The following is a 19,439-nucleotide window of genomic DNA, read 5'->3' as shown; positions in this document are numbered from 1 at the left end:
CGTTCCTCTGTTCCCCCGTCTGTCTTTCATCCATCACTGTTTCTATCTGGCATCCATGTGCTCTCTCACTCCTGCTCTCTCTCTCTCTCGCTCGCCCTCTGTTTTTCTTAAATAGTTCTTGTTCCCATAAACTGCATCATTTTCTCAGACTTCCATGGGAGCTTGTAGCTTGTCGCTTTCTCAATACAAGAGGCTGCGTGCATGTGTGCGTGCGGGCGCGTGCGTGCATGTGTTTTCTCAGGGTCACATCATTCCCCTCTCTCCTATATTTCAGGTGCATCATCTACAGTGCAGGTAGTGCAGGTTCCATTCTTTGCAGTTTGATCTGTTTCACGTCTTTGAGGAATTTCAATATCAAGGGAAAAATGATGTAACCTTGTGCTGAATGTGTTAGTATAGAATACATTTAGCAAGTGAGGAAATGGGAAGCGTGGTGCATATAGTGATGTGTTGAGTGCAGGGCTGTCACTATCAATTACTTTGCTAATTGATTTATCTACTGATTCTCTTACAGTATTTAGCGGCTTTGTTACTGTTAGCTTCTGTGTTCTGTGCTGCTCTTTGATCATGTTGTTTATAAATCAAACAGGTCTGGATGTAGTTAAATATAATGATCTTTCTTTGACCATTATGGCAACTTTCAGCCTAAACGATTTCTAATTATTGCGTTGGCTTGAAATTGAAATCGAGGAAGAAGGAAATTATATCACAATATCACAAGTATTTTTTCAATAATAAGGTTATTAAAATGTCCTCACTGTAATCTTAAACTTAAACCCAAACTGAGGACTAAAGAAGACAACACCCTGTGTGAGCGTGTAACATTAAACTGTATGGAAGTATAAAACAAACACGCACACTGGACTAATGACTGGACCTCATCAGCCTCCTACGGCGGCGTCTCTCCTTGGGCTGGACGTCTCTCCTCAGGCTGGGTGTCTCTCCTCAGGTTGGGCGTCTCTCCCTAGGTTGGGCGTCTGTCCTCAGGCTGGACGTCTCTCCTCAGGGTGGATGTCTCTCCTCAGGTTGGGCGTCTCTCCTCAGGTTGGGCGTCTCTCCTCAGGTTGGGCGTCTCTCCTCAGGCTGGGCGTCTCTCCTCAGGCTGGGCGTCTCTCCTCAGGCTGGACGTCTCCCCTCAGGCTGGGCATCACTGCAGGGCCCAGATGGCTCCTGCAGGGGGCCAGAGTGGCTGCCAGGGGCCCAGTCACCGCAAACACACACACATGTAGGTGACTTGTGCATGTGTGGTGTGTGACAGAGCCAAAGTCATTTCAGCGTAAAATGTGATTAGAATCATCTTGGCATCAAGTTTCAGTTTTAAATGTTTAACGTTACAAATGCTGCTTCAGATTCTCTTCCCCCAAGAAAAGATCAAGATTGAGTATTTATAAACAAAAGCAACTCAAACCTTCCATTTCTGCTGTTTGCTTTCAGGTCAAATTAGTGAATGAACATCAATCAAAATAGAATCTGTGTTTAATTTGGTGTCAGGAGTTGATGGAGAAACACCCTGACAGAGCCCACAGGCTGAGACTGGCTGCGCAAGATATTGGACATAACAGAAAATATGAACCATCAGCAGATTCACTCCAAAGCATATTGATAATGGAGATACTGACCTTCTAAATGCAAAATACGTTAGGCCGCCACCCAAAGTAAACACATTTTTTGTGCAAGAAGTCTATTACATCGATCGATAAACAACATTCATTAACTGCACCAAACCTCCTCCTTTCTTTTCTGTTGCTCCTCACCCCCCTTTACCATGACTGCTGCTCCTTATGCTGTTGTACAGAGGTAGGTGTGTGTGTGTGTGTGTGTGTGTGTGTGTGTGTGTGTGTGTGTGTGTGTGTGTGTGTGTGTGTGTGTGTGTGTGTGTGTGTGTGTGTGTGTGTGTGTGTGTGTGTGTGTGTGTGTGTGTGTGTGTGTGTGTGTGTGTGTGTGTGTGTGATGTGGGCCGTCCAAGTACCTAAAATTTCACGCAATGATACAATCTGGGATGAAACCCAAACACAACAGCCTTCCAGCCGGCGGACTGGCCACACACACACACACAGCAAATGATTCGTTGGACCTGCCAAAGCTCTGTGTGAGTCTGTCTTTGTCATTATATCTTCTTCATCAGCTCATTAACTTATAGCATCAGCTACATAGGAGGCCGAGGAGGAAAGGAACAGATGAAACAAACAAAACTGCAAAGCAAACACGATGGGAGTTTAGTAAGGAGAAAAAGAGAGAGAAGCAACAAAGACAAAAGAGAGAGAAAACAGCAAAAGAGAATAGAAATGCAGAGGAAAAAAGAAGGAAGGAGGGAGGGGGGATTTAAAAGGCAACGTTGATGACTTTGAGGACACTTTTATCATCTGCCAACTGGATACTGTGGTGTGATTGAATAGTTTCTGTGTGTGTGTGTGTGTGTGTGTGTGTGTGTGTGTGTGTGTGTGTGTGTGTGTGTGTGTGTGTGTGTGTGTGTGTGTGTGTGTGTGTGTGTGTGTGTGCGCAGGGCGTGGATGAATGGATGTTATGTGTGGTTTTCTTATTTTCTTTTCTGTGCGTGCCAGCAGCGAGCGGCTTCTGTCTATTCACCATGGAAAGCATTCTTACTCCTTCTTTGAGCCACTCCGAGTCACCGCTGGATCAGAACGAAGCGGGGAAGTCGGGAAAGGCCGCCTGTCATTTATTTACCCTCCATCTTTTCTTCCTTCTTTGCTGCTAAGTGCTCACCGCTGTGCTGCAATTCCCAGAGATGGCTCAGCACGGAAGCTTGTTTCTCCTCCATTTTTCTTTTGGAGTTTCTGAGCTCCGTTTACTTTGTCGGTGCACCTTTAACCCTTTACATCCTGACAGAACAGTATGAATGCCAATGACGTCTAAAACATAAATGATCTCTGTAAACATTAAAAGATATAGAAGTCAAGGAAAATGTAAAGTTTTGTATCCAAGCTGCTATTTTGATGGATTTGAATTGCAAACATACATACAAACGCACATTATTTCTTGGTGAGAACCAGACAATAGCAGGACCTGATGTAGGAACTGCGATGACATCATGTGTGTATCATTCTGCCACTGCAATGGGGCCAATACAGTTTCTTAATTGGTCATGGTGCCTCACAGCAACAAGCTTCTGGGTTCCCCATATGGGCTCCAATACCATGACGGTTAGGTTGCTATACCTTGCGTGTACGTTGCGGAATGTTGGAAAGAATCCAAGCGTCTGTTCAGAATCCATGTCTGTTTAGCCTGAGTCGATATCTTCTTCCATGCCAAACATCAGGTTTTCTTACTTTCACAAGCTATATCAGGAGAACATCTGTTTCCATTTTTAATGTTCAGGGTGATACAGTTTCCTCAGAAAATCAATTCCTTTCAACACCCGATTTGCATTAACTGTTGCTACAGTGCAAGATGAGGTATAACAATGCGCTGCTATGGTAACATGGTCTATGCGCGGCATGTTTTGGACATTATTAGTTTTTTTTCCCCCCGGTCCATGTGTGTGTGCAGTTGTGTTTAAGCATGATAATTATTGGTGGATGTTTGTGACATTTCGTGTAGAGGTGGGTCATAGTCCAAGGAACATCATAGGAGGTTGTGAGGAGGATCCAGACCATGGTGTTAAAGTTATTAAATGTTTTAACATAATTCAAAGGCCATAGACAACCATTCAGACTGCTTGTCCTGTGTTAACATGAGGTTACCACTAGATGACAGTGGAGACTTAGGTCTATGATTTGGATCATATTAGAAATACATTTTCAGATGGGAGCCTAGCAGGGCTACAAATATAACTACCGCCATCATCTAGTTGATCGTGTTAATTGGATTCATTCTTAATTATTACTTCAAAGATGGCGTTCAATTATAAGAGTCAAATGTACATAGGATTGCAGGTTTGGGTTGTAATGGTAATTTGGATTTTTTTCGCCGATGCTGATTTGCGCTTTGAGTGATTTCTGGTTGACGGTTTGCAGGTGGGAAGATGCTCACCACCTTCCTCCTCTCCTCCATGCTTTGTCCCTTTTCCATGCCACAAATTGCAGCACACATGAATGAGTGTAATTGTGTCTTGATGGTGTTCTTTTCAATTTTGATATTGTCATGCGAGTTTTCTATCTCTCTGGACTGGGGCTGTTGCTTAGTGACGCATCTCTAATCACCGCCTACCTGTGTTCAGTGTGTTCTCCTTTTTATTTCCCCGTCAGTCATTCACTTTGTTCTGCTCTCCAACTGTCAAGATTTAAACAATTCAGTTGATGCCTTTCTCCTTCAGCTTCCCGATGTCAATACTCACGATTGAAGTGTTTCAGTATCTAAGCACTTAAGTCTTGGTTTTGATACACCATCAGCAACTATGCAGACACCCGAAATTCACCAGAATCTCATGTAGTTGTTCTTGTTTAAGCATAATTAGAATGATGTAATGCCTCTATTTCTTCTCCTTGTTTTTCATTTTGGAAGGCGGTCGGCCTTTGAGCCCTGAGGTGACGTTTTTTGGAGGTCGGTGAATATATTTATTGTCGACTTTGCATGCGGTCCGAGCTTTGTTGTGCTGAATGTTTCATTTCTTTGACTTCTTTTTGATGTCAGAAGAAGCTGAATCATGAATACCTGCAGCTCATTTTTTATTATACATAACTTTGTAATATTGCAGACGAGTAGAAGAGGAGGCTTGAAAAATGAGGAGGAAGGAGGGAGAGGAAAGAGGAAAAAAATTCCAGCGCAGATTCGCTCATCTGTCTGCTACATTTAAGCTTTTATGGACAACAGCAGGGAGCCTCCCTGCCTCTGATGGATTTAGCAGCTTACTGCACTTCTCTCTGCATGTCCACCCTCCAGTATTCCCTCTGGTTCTTTCTTCCAAAAACGTGTGTGCGTGTGCGTGCGTGCGTGCGTGCGTGCGTGCGTGCGCATGTGTGTGTCCGTAGCAACAGGTTATGGTTTAATGTCTTATACATATGGCAGATATTCCCGCAGAGCTTTACTGAGGCATGCATTACAGTAAAGCTCTGCAGTGGTCCAGTAAATGACATGCAACACAAGTTTCTGCAGTAAATCTGTTTCATTAAGAATAAACAGTTTGTAAATTGTTTTTTATAATGTCCAAATAATACCATTTACTCGTCATTTATGCACTGGCCTTCAAATACTTCCTGTACTTTTAAGCTGTGGTTTGTAACTTGTGTAGAATTTAGAATCGAGCTGCCAGTCGACCTGATTGGGCAAAAACAGAGCTTATGGTACCATAAGCTGCTAGTCACTGCCTATGCTAAAACAGGATACCTCCATTTTGGGTCTGATCGTAAATTGCTTCCTTCCTGTGGAAAGATGTGCAGTAGTTGAGATTTCTTCAGTTTTACATGAACACCTGATGTCATGGATGACCTCAGATCTTGCTGTGTTCTGATAGGTCGGCAAACACTCCCTGTCTTGCCTCGGACTTGGTGGTTGTGTCAAGATGAGGAGTGTAGGCGAGTAAATTCAAATGTGTTATTCCGATGTATACATGTAAGAGATAATTGTTTGTGCATCAGTGGTGCACACACACGCACGCACACAGTATAACTGCACGCATGCAAATACACACACACTGCAATTTGCTTTTGCTTTTCAGTTCAGTTCAGTTCTTTGCATTACTTCCCAATTCCTGCAGTGTCTGTGCGTTATCACGCACGTGTGTGTGTGTGTGCAAGTGTTACTAGGCAGCGATCCGTGACAAATGAGCGTTTCCTTTTTCATCAGCAAGAGTGAATGCAGCCACTGTGCGTCTTTTTTTCCTCCTTCCTTCACCCATTCAGATGGTCTACGGAAGCATCTGAGAGGATTTAATGGGAGAATAAAATTATTCTCTGAAGATTATCTTCCCTCAAAGCGAGATTTGGCTTTGTGCACGTGTGTGTAGGCGTGTGTGTGTGTGTGTGTGTGCATGTGTGTAAAAGTGAGTACTTCTTTTATTCTGCTATTCAAACATTTCCCCAAAGCTTCAGGAAGGATTCCGTAACATAATGAAACTAGTTTCTAAAGATTTCTCTCTCTCTTCCTCTCCCTTGTTCTTTCTCTCCCTCGCTGCCGTATTTGCTACAGGCCAGATTTTTCATCTCATGGATCATTTTGATCTCTTGCAATCACTCCATGTCATCATTTTGTGTTAAACCTTTTCCATTGTCACAGCTTGGATCTTACCTGCATCATAGAGCTGCAAGCAAGGCGCGAGCGCTGATGCAAACCTGAACGTGTTTGTTCATGCGGTTTATCTCTGAACTAAGACTGAATAATGCGAAAAAGAAAACCCTAACTTTGCCAGGGGACTGCTTTGTAAATCTGAGTAAAACAGAGCCACCACGAGGGGCAGCATTTCAGTGTTGTTTTAGGCAGCTTTCTATTGGGTGTAATGGTTACAGAATATTACAATTTTTATGATTATTATTTTCAAATCTCACATATTTGCCCATCATTGCTTAATTATGACTGTAAATGCACTGGATTTAAAGCCATATTGTGTTTAACGCTGAGTGACCGAATCCGCTTAGTATAACAAGATGAGTGCAGGTTGAGTCTAAGCAGCCGTGACCTCAAAGGGTTAATACAAATAAAAAAAAGAAAGCAAAGGCGAGAAATAATTCAGTAGCTGCTCAGATGCCTGAAGGTTGCTTGGCCACCCGTGTAGAAAACACACAGCGACACGGTGAACAGGCGGCGAGCTGCTAAATCAGTGGAAAATTTGATGTAAATAGTTTTAGTCGCCTCAGACACTTTGCAGCTTTTAAATCATGCCATGATTGGATGGTGAGGAAGCGCTAACATACTGTTATCAGCAAACAGAGTGTGTTTTTAAAGCGTGTGTGTGTATCCAGGAGTGCTCTGATGGGTTTTTGTCCACACACCCTCACCCGTGATAGATCTGAAATAAATTGCAAAGTTAAAGTAGGTGGACTTCACTTCACTACTACCTGAGACACACACTTCTGAGCCATTTACACTGTTGAAAAATCAATGCAGGAAAGATTTAGATGCAGGCTTTAAATATTCAGTTGAGTGGGTGTGGGAAAATGGTAAGAATCCAGGGAAAAAGTTTCATCGTATGACTAACAGCTCAAATGTTAAAGGCCAACATGTTAAAGTGGTTATTACAGAGCCACCATCAGGCTGACTGGCACCAAAATGTATTGTATCTCTCACCCCCTTCTCTCCCTCTCTCCTTCCCTCTCTCCCTCTCCCTCCTCCCCTCTGGACAGGTCTGGATCATGAGGATTACAGGGGTTTTGTGTTTCACCAGGGAGAGCGAGAGAGAGAGGGAAGAGGGAGAAAGATGAGGAGGAAGGAGAGATAAAGAGGGCGGTTGAAAAGTGGGAGAGGGATAAAGGGGGGTGTTGTTTGTACAAGCAAGAGAGGAGGGATATAGAGGTGAAAGGACAAAGGGGGAGGAGGAGGAGTAACTCCAGGGATTCTTGTTCTCCTTTCACTGCTCTCTCCAGTTTCTTACTTTCCTCTTTTATCTGTTTAGTTATTCTTCACCATTTCTCTGACCCCTCCCTTTGCACCAGAGAAATCTGTTTACACACACAAGCATGCATACACACACAGCGACAACACCTCATTATGGCAGTCAAGTGTGTTGTTGGACTCACTATTCAGACTACAGATTAGAAATACAACACCAGACACACCCCTCACTGACTCAATACACATGCACACACACACACACACACACACACACACACACACACACACACACACACACACACAATCTGTTTTCCCAGGTGAATTAGCATTCTGCCTTTTCTCTTGACATTAAGTAGTATTTGCATTGGCAGAGTGGCGCCCGCCTCAGCGCTGCGTCGTCCTCCTCGGTGAGAACGCCAGGCTGTGTGAGAGCCGCTCGAGCAGTGACAGAGCAGCAAATACAGTCAGAGCTGAGATCACCTAGCTGACATTCAAACCCCAGTTTATGGACAAACGTTTACAGCTTTGTTTAAGTAGATTTGTGGAATTTAACACATTGGGCTAAGTGACATAGAGTCCAGCTGTTTGTGCTTATCGGGACTTAATGTAACTTAACTGCAGCTGTTTGTAGCAGCAGCCTGTTATGAGACAAACGTGTCTAATAAAGTTTGTCAGTAGAGTTGGAGTTTGAGCTTTAAATGCAAAGTCATACCCGCAGCTAAACTCTGACGTCGTAGTAGATGAACGCCATTCTGTCGTCGTCCATGTTTCCTCCCGTCTGTGGGTTGATTGAGTCGAGTAAATATCGTTTTTCATAACTAATCCTGATGATGGATTTCGCTGGCGACAGTCTGCGATGGATTAATACGTCCTGTCCATCTAATCCTGTTTGATTTAGTCTGCCTAGCATAAATCTATGCACAGAATTGATGAGGTGTGTGTGTGTGTGTGTGTGTGTGTGTGTGTGTGTGTGTGTGTGTGTGTGTGTGTGTGTGTGTGTGTGTGCGCGCGCGTATTTTCTCACCCAACATTTTTCCTCATTACAGTTTTATATTGTTATCGCCGACGCAATAAACTGCCACCAGTGGAAAAACAGGAGGGCGGACGTGTGAGTTCCGTTCATTCCGCCTCTTCGTTCCGTATCACAATGGCTGCTGAGTCATGAGGCCTGGTGGTCATGTGTGGTCATGTATGGGCTAACTGGACATCATTTTAATACTTCATGCTAGTTTTTGTGGTATGCGGTGATGATTAGCTGCATTTCAGAAGATGTTTAGATTTTGTTTGTCAGTGGTTTTTGCCTCGTGAGGAACACAAGAGTATTGATTGAATAAACGCAAAGAAAGAAAGTGTGAGTAAATAAGCTGGAGAGAGAGAGAGAGGGAAAGAGACGGAGGAAGGTTTTGGCTTTGTTTCAAATCCATTACCACAGTGTGTGTGTGTGTGTGTGTGTGTGTGTGTGTGTGTGTGTGTGTGTGTGTGTGCACGCACGCTTGTGTGTATTGACTGTGTTTGACCGCGACACAGCCAGCCTGCCGTGTCTGAGTGTGTTAATTATGTAAATTGGTCATTAGGAACCCTTAAGGGACACACACACATACACAAGCACACACAAAATGAGCTGGCTGCACATATAAAATGGGTGATGTGAGTAAAGGGAGAGCAGTGGAAAAAGCTAAACTCTGCCTAGGACCTGTGAGCAAGGCATTATATCACTGAAGTGGCTGTGTTGTGGGATTAATCTTTGTTTTGTTATTCTGTCATTTATCCTGGGCTCGTTGCTATGGGCGATGTCTCTAATGAGATCACTGTAATCGTCCCCACATTGTCTCCGCCGTCATTAAAGACATATTCCAACATTAGGTGAAAGAGGCAGATTTTCTGCAGGGAAGATCCATGCCAGTTTCGGGCGTTTGGCTTATCTTACCACAAACACTGGGAGCAAAGGGAAACTGCTAGCTTTGCTCCTAAAACCTGAACTCAAAGGTGATCTTGTTGGCACATTCTTGTGTTGTCAGCCCCATAAACCTTTCCAGATGTGTCTGGTTGACGCAACAAAGAGAGCAAAGATCAGTGAGCGTGTCTGGATTGATTTATAGATTGGATTTATTGGATTCATTTGGATGCAGCAGAGTCTCAGGCCTTCTTATTCTGATGTCTTGGTAAAGATTTCCACCAGAGTTTTAATCTAAATCATGGTGCAACGGCATAAATTGATGAAACCTACTTGCGACAATAGAAAAAGAGCTTTGATAAGAGAGAATTGTGTCCTATAACAGAGCTCGGCACTGAATTAGGATTTGCTGAAGTGCTTTTGAGTCCCAAATCTCCCCCAAGCACCAGGCACCACAGAGCACAGGAGGGTTTGGGTTCACTTTGTGTTTGTCGGCCTTTGGTAACACTCGGCGGTCCTTTGTGGTACTGAGTGGTACTTTACTAGGATTTTAAACTTAAAGCTTCCTCAGTTTGTTCCTCGATGACACGCCGGCTCAGCGACTGCACCAGGAAACATCGGGAAGTAATTAACACCCTGCTGATTACGGCGGCAAGATTTTTTTGGTGATAAATGAAACTGTCATTGATCAGCCAGACTGCAGATTTTTCTGTCTGAACTCACCTACACAGTCATTAAGATGATGCACAGTGGCTAAACACACACACACACACACACACACACACACACACACACACACACACACACACACACACACACACAGAAGCAGCAGCAGGGGATAATGATGATGTTGGTTGGATCCTGCAAAACTTCTAGTTTTAGTTTTTAACAACTTTAAGATTCAAGTTTGAATGTAAACTGCGGTGATCATTTTTGGTCTCCAGAGGATGCACCCTAATGGGTATGACCCCTGACCTTTCTTGTATCGCCAGCACTAGGCCAAACTGTGAACTTTCAACATCTCATCATCTTTAAATGTTCTAGAACCGGTTCTGTTCGATGTCATTGACACTGAAAACATTCAAACATTTTTATAGTTCAACCACAACACAGCCTGGACTGGAATCACAGCTGGGTGATTCGTCCTTTTCCAGCTAGGGGCCGTGGTGAATTTATATATTTTCTCTTATCCGTCTCGTCATGTTGTCATGTTGTCTCCTCTTCCTCCTTTGTATTTATCGCCATGTGTCGCTGTTTCCATCTGTCTCTTTCTCCCTGTCAGACGACTCAAGTGATAAGAAATGCCAGAAATGTCAGCAGAGGAGAGAGAGAGTGTGTGTGTGTGTGTGCGTGAGGCTGTCAGCTCTGGCTGTCATTTTGTCATCGTAATTTTCAGAAAGATCATCCTGCATCCCTGTAGAGCTTTTACTGTCACACACTGATCTGTCTGACTTTGGTCACGGTTAAGTGATGGACAAAGAGGCAAAACACACACTGGAGAGATTTCTTGATGTCACGCTTGTCAGTGGGACCAAATGTCTGTTTTTGAAGAGGAAATAAAACGGCTAAATTGCGAACACGGTGGCAAACAACTTTGACACGTAAGCATTTTCTGCATGTTTAAGATTCAGACTGAAAGCGAGTGTTGTTGTGTTGCAGCAGAGTTCACCACCTCAATCTCCCTGCCATCCAGAGGAAAATTAATATCAGCTTTTAGCTTGTTTTGAAAATCAGCACGGAGCAGGGATGCAAGTTGCATAACTGGTTAAAAAAAGAAGAAGAAGAAAATGGAGGAAGAGGAGGATTATCATTTTTAATTGAAATGCTCAACCATCATGTCAGATCAGAGAGTGAGACGGATCCCCACAGAGCCGCTTTAATGGAAAAGCAAAGATGTAATCTGTGTTCCGGCTAGAAGACGGGAACGTCTTTCACTCGGATAACAATGAACACGAAAGCAAAACTGTGAGTAGGAATATCAGAGCATGTGAAGCCAACATGGAGAGCCTGTTACACTCCAAGGCACAGACATATGGGGCTATGAATATTCTGACCAAACACAAGGAGAGAAAACGAGATGGACACACACGCACACACACACACACACACACACACTGTGCATTATTTCTCAAAAAACTCCAAATAAGATCATAAAAAAGTTTGTTTAATTATGTGAGAAATGGTGGTTGTGAATGTTTATGTTGAAGAAGCCTGATGCAGTGTGGGTATTTACAGGGTCTCATGAAGTAGAACCCATCAAAGTAATGAGTCTTGTGAGAAGTATTCCAGGTGTTTGTGTGCGGACCACAGTTCAGTTGCAGTGTGCTCTGTGTTATTGTAGTATTATACCCTGTGTACCATGACCTTTGCGTCTGGCCCGGCCTCGTAAATCTCACTTTAACAGTCTGTTAACAAGCGCAGAGAGTCGCTTTCCCCCCTGAAGAGGTCATGACCTCTTGAGAAAGTCCCTCTGGAGGGGAAAAGGGACTCAATGCGGCCGCAATGGAGGAAGTGAAGTTCTTCCCGTCGACTACAAACCGAGGTGTCTTCGGTCGTGACAGTAGGGACGTCACATCGTGACGTGGGAACGGAGAGGAACAGCGTGAAGCAGCTGGCTGTGTGAAATCAGGATATATAACAAAGATGAGGATGTGAAATATAATGTCTGATAAAATGCTAGACAAAGAAAGAGAGAAGGCAGGTGGATGGAGGAAGGGAAGGAGAAAACAAGGAAGGAAGGGAACAAGGAAAGAGAGAAGGGATGGAAAGACAGATGCAAGAAAAGAATGAGGAATGTGATGAAGAGAGGATAAAAGAAGGAATGAAGAAGTATGAGGGATGATGGAAGGGAAGAATAAGAGAGAAGGAAAAGAGAGAGAGAAGTCTTCTGTGTCGTGGTTCTGTGGCTTTGTGCCGTCAAAATACTATCAAATGTTCCAAAATCCCATAACAGTTTCTTACACGACAGCTGTGTTGAGTTAAAAGTGTGAAATAAATACTGAAGTAAATGTCATTTACTTTCCACTCCTGCTGAGCTCCTGTTGGGAAAACGGGAAATAAGGTGCCATTCTTCAACATTCCTCCTGCTCTTCTATCGCTCGATCGGACTCGATCGGACTCGCTCACCCTCTTATCCCTCATACCATCTCTCCCTTGTGTTTCCTAAGGAGAGAGAGAGAGAGAGTGACGGACGGATGGATGATGGTAGTGGTGGAATTATGTTTAGAAACAGAGAGGGAAAGATGGCGAGAGATAAAAGGAAAAGGGTGAGGACGGAAAGAGAGGGCAAGGACGAGTCAGAGACGAGCCCAGAGTAAAGCGAATAAGTATGAAGGAAAGAGGAGGAGGGGGGACAGACAGAGAGAGAGAGAGACAGGGGAGAGAGGGTGAGCAGAAGGTGAAGAAGAGGAAGGTGATGGCAGTAAATTAAATCTGCAGGGAGCAGCTCAGATCAAAGCCGCAAATGCAACCGATCAATAAGAACCTGAAGATCAGTCACGGTCGGCAGTACAGTTTGATTGGAAATTTATTGCCAAATAATTCGTCACCATGATGATTGACAGCGTCAAGAGTATAATTAAAAAAGAGTTCACCCAAGATCTGTGGTGAGGGTGAGAGAGACAGAATGGACAGATGGAGACGAAAGACAAGAATGAGAGAGAGAGAGAGAGAGAGAGAATCCCCCTTCCGCCAAGAGTAGTAACCTTTTCCTCTAGCTACTTCTATAATTGGATTTTGACTTCTTACTGTATGTGTGTGTGTGTGTGTGTGAGAGCGAAAGCGAGGGGGGAGGGACAGAGAGAGAGAGAGAGAGAGAGAGAGCGAGAGAGAGAGAGAGAGAGAGAGAGAGAGAGAGAGAGAGAGAGTAGATCAGATAGAGGCATGAGAAAATTACCAAACCCTCTCTCTCTCTCCCAATGACACACACACACACACACACACACACACACACACACACACACACACACACACACACACACACACACACACACACACACACACACACGGTGACACAGTTGAAAAGTTCAGTACACTCACACAAACACACTTTTGCACACTCACACACACACAGTCGATACCTCCTCACCTTGTTATTTATAGCTCCGGTGTTTTTATAATTACAGAGCGGCCTCATGATATAGATTTTAGAAATTTACGACGTGTGTGTTTGCGTAGATGATGAATCAATGTGTGTGGGTGTGTGCGCGCGTGTGTTTGTGTCTTTTCTGGGACTTCTCAAAGGCTTTTTACTCTGTTTGGGGGAATTTGCTTGAAAGCTGTATGGAAAGTTTGGGTTTACTCCTTCAGAGAGATAAAGGGAGTGAATAAATCAAGCACAGAGGAGAGAAACAAGTAGAGGAGGAGCTGATAACGGGGGAGACGCTGGAACGACGCCAGCCGCAGACCGGCGAAGTGTTAAAGGAACGCCGAGTGCGGGTTTGTTATCGGGAAAGTACAGAATGCAGCTGACAGGAGGAGAAATGAAGCAGATGGTACTGAACAGGAGGAGGGAGGTGGCACACGCACGGGGTCACACACACTCACATTCACACGCCCAGGTCTTACACACACACACACACACACACACACACACACACACACACACACACACACACGCAAGCAAGTTTGAGTGTTGCTTTAATTTGTTTTAACCACTTTTGCCTGGCAGTCAGCATCCCATATAATACATTGTTGTTGTTGTTTTTCTGCAGCAGTCATAAATCTGTAATATTTTACAGCAAAGATTGTTCACTCGCTCTCCTCTAAAGTGTGTTTGAATGTGTCATTTTGTTGTGTAGTGTACTCTTGTGGCCGTTTGTTTGACACATCCTAAGATTTTCCTTAAAAAAAAAAAAGGTACTTCAAGTTGCATTAGACACGCTGAACCCAGTTTCTTTCTTTCTGGCCTCTTGTGGGTAAAATCACCTGGTGTAGCTTTAATGAGAAGATACTCTGATTCATATTCTACACTTCAACTCTTCTCCTACTCCTCTGTACACGTTGGTTTTCTCTGTAAGGGGTTTATTGGTTTTGATTCAGAGTAACTCTCCCGTTAATTCTTTGGCATTTTCCAAAACGTTAGTAAAATATTTGCTTCGATTTGTGGAGAAATGACTGGACTTTCTTGGATATATATTCCTGCAGTTCCAGTGTGTAAACGCTAAACTGAGCGTCGGGTGCCTGAGTGCCACCCTCAGCATCGCAATGAGAGGAAAACTGAGCAACAACGGTCTGGATGAAGCTTTTGCGTGGTTTTATTTTTTTATCTTACTTTTTAATGTTTCCGAGGCTTTTGCACCCTGGCCGGTTTATTATATCACTTTATTATACCGTCATATTACGTATTATTCTGGGCTACAAATCCACCGAGATGAGATTCAAAGATCTGGCCCGTCAGCCGAATATCAGCTGTCAGCAAAAACCTGATACTGACCTTCAGAATGATGAAGGCCGAGATGGAGGAAGACGGGAATGAGAAAGCGGCTCTAGAATTTGTTCCCGCGTGACATTTGCTGTAATAGTCTATATGGCAGATAATGGTGGGATAACAAAGCGCAATAATGATGCGATCTATCTGAAATCCTCAGCAGGAAACTAATATCCAGCTGTTATCACCTGGCAAGTCTTCAGAAGGGGAGAAGCGAAATAGAAAGTTTATATTAAAAGACCCCGCGGACGTTTCTGTCTATCCGCCTTCATATTTGAAGTGTAATCTCCTCAATAATTCAACTTCCACTCCTGCTTATTAAACAGACGCTTCCCTCTGCCTCCCATTGTCATCACAACGGCGGAATACAGACAAGCTGTAAATGTGACGAAACCCCTCAGAGCCCGTTGCATCAGGCGTTTTTGGAAGGCAGCCATGAAAATATTCTGTTTTAGTCTCGATCCCATCCTGGTGGAATTTATGGGAAGCTTCAGATTTTTTCACGTTTTTGGTCAGTGACATCTTCCAAAGCGTGACGGCGTGGTGTGAAACAGAGCCTCTGGGTCCGTCTGCAGCAGGGCCACCGCAGGGGAGCAGCGTTTCCCAGTGTTAAATTGGCCAGCTTTTCATTGGACGTTTGGTTTGTTTGGGTCTGTGCGGAAGCTATATATAGTATAACAAGATTTATGTAGTGCATAAGACCTTCTTAGCATGATCCTGATAATAATATGGTTATGTTAATAAGGTCCTCGGTTCGAAGCCCAATTTATCCAGTACATATCAGGTTTATTACCCTGTATGGATCCATCTCTAAACAGATCTGAGAACGTCCCTCGAGTCCTTCCCCGTTTGTGTCGCATCCTCTCATCCGTCCCTTCTCTTCTCCCGCTTGTCCCGTTTAGGGCTCTGCTGGGGACTGGAGTCCATCCCAGCGGTCTCCGGGTGAGAGACAGCGGGGGGGTCGCTCGCCTCACGTTTAAGTTTCCAGTTCAGCTGAAGAAAGGCAGGAAGACCCCGGAGCACCTGGAGGAGACCCAGGTGAGCCGTGAAGAGTCTGTAAATAAACTTTGGTTTGCACATAAAAACAATGTTGAATGAGATGCAGCAGCACACAGGACAAACACACACACACACTTGTGCTGGAGGTGTTTTCCCCCTCAGGACCACGTCGTCACATCTCTGTAACCTCTGAGATGGCGCTCGCTGCTTCATCTTTAATGCATGTGCACCTCCGTGTTTTCCTCCTCTTCCTCCCTGGGGTGTCCGGGCTCAATACGTCGGTCACCGCGCTTTTGTCTAGCGGTTTCTCCTCACGTCTGCTTTTGAGGTGATGATTCCCCCCAGAGCAGAGACCACGCTCACCTCCTCTTCCTCCCTCGCCCTCTCTCTGACCTGATGAACACCAGCATGCAGCACACTGAAGTAAAAGTCAAGTGAATCCATACTTCCTCTGCCTCAAAGGTAAAGATTCGCCCAGTGAAGAAAAAAAAACAACGTGAGATTTCCCAAATGTCAGAGGAGGAGAGGAAGGTCGGAAATGGTTTCACAAACCTGTCTCAGGCTGCACTCTGATTGGCTGATTGACTTGAAACATCTCTGTGCATTTTAGAATGCATTCCATTGTGCTGTCTTCATAGAAACAGTTTAGTTTTTTTTCTGGCGAATCTGGTCTGAGCTTTCAGAGGCGTGTCCCTGAAGTCAGGCACCTTTATCTTTAACTGTTATCATGGATTACTGATAATGTCAGCCTGCAATCCACAGGTTCAGACAGACTAAATGTTTACAGAATCATCATGACATGTGAGTAAGGTGCATGTTGCCCCTGTACGAGTAGCTGCAGCTACAGTATAAGACACATGGGGGGGTGATGTGTGTGTATTCATTCCCAACTTTCCTGTTCATCCTGCAAACTGACTATTGTAGTGTTGTTATCTCAAGACACACACACACACACACACAGCATATAAGAGCCCTGGTTTACATTTCAGCAAAGCATAACAGGACAGTGCAGGTTGTAGTCATAACATCTCTGCTGTGTGTGTGTGTGTGTGTGTGTGTGTGTGTGTGTGTGTGTGTGTGTGTGTGTGTGTGTGTGTGTGTGTGTGTGTGTGTGTGTGTGTGTGTGTGTGTGTGTGTGTGTGTGTGTGTGTGTGTGTGTGTGTGCGTGTGCATGTGCGTGTGCGCGCGCGCGGATTTATCTGCCCAATCTTGCCTCCTCCCTCTGTCTGTCTGTGCGTTTGCCTGTAGACAAAGTGTCCTCTTGCTGTTGTTTTGTGTTGATGTTGTTCCCTTCTGGCTACTCAGTTTATATCGTATACTATACACGTTCAGTATCACACACACACACACACACACAAAACCTCATGGCTGTGACTCAGAGAGAGAGAATCAGGGTAAACTATCGCTCTCTGGCAGCTGGCTGACACTGGCTGATACCACAGCTACTGCTCAACACACACACACACACACACACACACACACACACACACACACACACACACACACACACACACACACACACACACACACACGCGAGGTGTCTATAAAAGTTGAGCAATACAAATAAATGTGAACACACTTCACACTGTCGTTTCGTAGCTGCTATTGAGGAGCAACACACACTGACACACACACGCACACAGCCTGGCAGACAAGCATTTAGCTGTAATAGCCGTTAGATTCACACTGCATATTAAACTGCGGATTTCCCTGTGAACACTCTCATAATGAACGGGGTCATACACACTCGGGTCCTTTTTGTAGGTGTGTGTTTGTGCCTGCTGTAACAGACTGTAAAGCTGTCTGTGTGTGTGTGTGTGTGTGTGTGTGTGTGAGTGTGTGCGCGCGCACACGTGTGTCTACCCTTTTAATACCCAGTAATCCTCTCAATTTCCTCAGCTCAACACCTGGGTCACACATTCTCCTGCCTGTGTGTGTCTGTCTGTGTGTGTCCTTACAATTGACTCAAAAGTCTTAACAACACACACTGGTTTAGCGCCGTAAAGAGCGTGTGTGTGCGTGTGAATGCTCCTTTATTTGTGCTCATTGATTAGCCTTACTGTTCTATCAGAATTAGGTGAATTGTGTGATATTTTCACACACAGATGCACACTCTCTTTCATTTAAATGTTTTAATGGCATGAGGTTGAGCATCGAGAGTAAGAACGCCGACATCGTCCAACAGGTCAGAAATCCTACGCAGTTCACAGAAAACATTGTTGTGTTTGGATTTTAATGAGTGTGTGTGTGTGTGTGTGTGTGTGTGTGTGTGTGTGTGTGTGTGTGTGTGTGTGTGTGTGTGTGTGTGTGTGTTGGCTTCCAGCAGCTTTCTGGCTCACAGTGAGTTATCATTGTTTTAATCAGCGCAGAACAGAAGGAGAGAGAGAGAACATGCATACATTCCCTGTCTCTCGCTGTCTGTCTGTCTCTCTCTCTGTCTCTCTCTCTCTCTCTCTCTCTTTGTACGTATAAGGCTTTCTGCTCCAAATCCTTTAATCTGAGTAGGAATGAAGCTATATCTCTTCCTTTGGATGGAGAGAACAATCTCTTTATTCTCTCTCTCTTTCTCTCTCTCTCTCTCTCTCTCTCTCTCTCTCTCTCTCTCTCTCTCTCATACACACACACACACCAAGTGCTGAAACAGAGCCTGCCTTGTTAATTCAGAAGTCGCTCTCTCTCTCCCTCCCTCCCCGCCTCCGTCGCTCTCTCTCTCCCTCTCTCTCGCTCTCCATCTCTCCCCGCCCTCTCTCTTGCTCTCCCTCTCTCAAGTTCGACAAATGTTTGTTCTCTCCAACTTCTTAATATACAGTACCTTCACTTTTGACCTCCCATTTTCATAATTAGGGTTTGAGGGTTTGATGTGTCGTGACCTCGTGTGTGAGCCCTCAAGTTGCAGCTCTCACTTACATAAACAGTTCAGTCTGCATTTAACACGTGGCTGAAATGTGCTGTAAATTGTTTGAAAGTGTCTCTCTTTTACGCCGATAAGTGTGGATTATCGGCGTAAAAAGTTGAAAACTACGTTTCATTCTAGGATTGCAGTCACACACACGCACTTTGCTAATTTACAATTAAAACCTATTTCAAAATGTAGTGTTCACAGTGACACAGTTTGTAATCGCAATATAGTGTGTAAACTAAATGATGGCTGAGCAAAAATAAAACAGAACTAGATAAAAAAGAAGATGATGAATGAATGAGGGAGATGATTCTGTTGAGCCATTTTTAAACAGGAAGTGAGCTGACATGTTTGTTAAAACAACTCCACAGTTGATCAGCTTTCCAAATGATGACATCATTGAGGCCTTTTGTTTATGATGAGTTGAAGTTGATGGCAGCAGATGTGATGAAGGTCATCACAGGTTTCTGGAGCATGTAAGGACTTTTCTAGCTGCAAAGGCGAAGTCGTTGAATTTTCCTTATGGAGGTGGGACATTAGTCAACCTTGTCTACCACTCCAGGTTCTGGGAACAGTTCCATATTTTTTCCTTGCTACAGTCATCGTAAGTTTTCTTCTGTAATGTTGTGGTAGGTTAAGGCAATCCCACTAAAGAGAGGAGAAAGGAGAGAAAGAGATAAAACGGTAAGAAAAGTGTCTGGATTCACCTTTTAAAAATCAGAAAAACCAACAACACATAAAACTAAAGGTGAAATGAATAAAGAGCGGCTGGAAGC

At 44.2% G+C, this 19,439-nt stretch overlaps 1 protein-coding gene across 3 annotated transcripts in view; it reads left to right on the top strand.

Moving 5' to 3' along the window:
- Nucleotides 1–19,439, top strand: part of LOC143008350 (plexin-B2-like) — a 65,289-nt gene that overhangs the window by 13,552 nt on the left and 32,298 nt on the right. The window contains exon 3 of one of the 3 annotated variants that reach the window (XM_076160079.1): nucleotides 15,668–15,803. The exons of 1 other annotated variant lie outside the window; for it this stretch is intronic. The gene's annotated coding sequence lies outside the window, so the exon portion shown is untranslated. Of the gene's footprint in view, nucleotides 1–15,667; nucleotides 15,804–15,854; nucleotides 16,227–19,439 lie in introns of those variants that run through there. One more of the 3 variants, XM_076160082.1, reaches the window with a different exon arrangement.

Source organism: Genypterus blacodes, unplaced genomic scaffold (assembly GCF_046128005.1).
Source record: "Genypterus blacodes isolate CSIRO-AG114 ecotype Tasmania unplaced genomic scaffold, CSIRO-AGI_Gbla_v1 ptg000103l_1, whole genome shotgun sequence".
Lineage (NCBI taxonomy): Eukaryota > Metazoa > Chordata > Actinopteri > Ophidiiformes > Ophidiidae > Genypterus > Genypterus blacodes.
This window is presented reverse-complemented; position numbering and strand designations above follow the sequence as displayed.